Here is a 1,099-nt window from a genome sequence, read left to right as displayed (position 1 = left end):
GCACAGAGAGGGGGCCGGGCGTCCCTGAGCCCCGCTGGCGGCCGGACCTCAGCCAGAGACGCCTGCGATGGACGGGGCCCACGGGGCGTCGGGGACAGCACGGCCAAAACAGACTGGAATCGCAAGCGCTGAGTGAGGGACCATGACGCACAACCTGGGACCCAGCGTGGGGACAGGGTGTGGCCTAGGCCAAGGTCAGAGCAAGGACCCAGGGCCCCAGCCGTGCCCTGTCCCTCCGTCTCCATCTCAGCCAGGCAGGCAGTGAGGTGGGGATTGCTGCAGATGAGGACAGAGGGTCAGAGAGGCCCCCAGGCCTAGGGTTGCGTAGGAGGCATCGCCCCTCAGCCCTTGGCTGGAGGACTGGCTCCGGAGGAGACTGCCGCTCCCCGCCACCGCCCCCCCAGCCCTGTGCTTGGGCACGCCGGCACTGCCAGGCACTTACTCGGGCTGTTGAGGGCCCAGCCCCCAGCCCAGCACCCGCGGGCTTCCCCAGCCCAGGCGGAGGGCAGCGAGAGGGAACAAAGGTCCAGTCTCTGCCTGCTCAGGCCCCCACCCCCGTGCCTGCCCCTGGCACAGAAGGACCCAGGCCCAAGGGAGCCCACGAGCAAAAGCAGCCCCCACCCCTTTGCCGACACTTTGAGAACTGCCTCCTCCCACTCCTCAGACCTGGTGTTCCCCAGTTCTAAAGATGGGAAGGCTGGGGACTTCCCCCTGGTGGTCTGGTGGCTGAGACCTCATGCTCCCAGTGCAGGGGCCCCAGGTTTCCTCCCTTCAGGGAACTAGATCTCCAGTCCCGAAACCAAGACCCAGCGCAGCCAAAGAAAGGAAGATGAGAAGGCTGACAGCCACGCAGCTGGGGCTCGAACCACGCAGCCTTCACCATAGGCGAGTGAGGCCAAGACTGGACTGTTGGATGTAACTCATGGCGAGATGGGGCAGGACACAGGAGGGAGCCTGGATGGCCCCAAGGTGGGGGGTCCTAAGGAAGCAGCTGAATCAGTCACTCTTCCCGCTGTGCCCACCTACCTGCCACCTGGAGCCAGTCCAGTGCTGGTCACAGCAGAAGGGATAATGCCGGGCGGGGGCAGGGGGGGCGGGG

The sequence above is a fragment of the Bison bison genome, unplaced genomic scaffold (genome assembly GCF_000754665.1).
Source record: "Bison bison bison isolate TAMUID 2011002044 unplaced genomic scaffold, Bison_UMD1.0 scf7180017864304, whole genome shotgun sequence".
Taxonomy (NCBI): domain Eukaryota; kingdom Metazoa; phylum Chordata; class Mammalia; order Artiodactyla; family Bovidae; genus Bison; species Bison bison.
The sequence above is the reverse complement of the archived record's forward strand: the minus strand, read 5'-3'. Positions refer to the sequence as shown.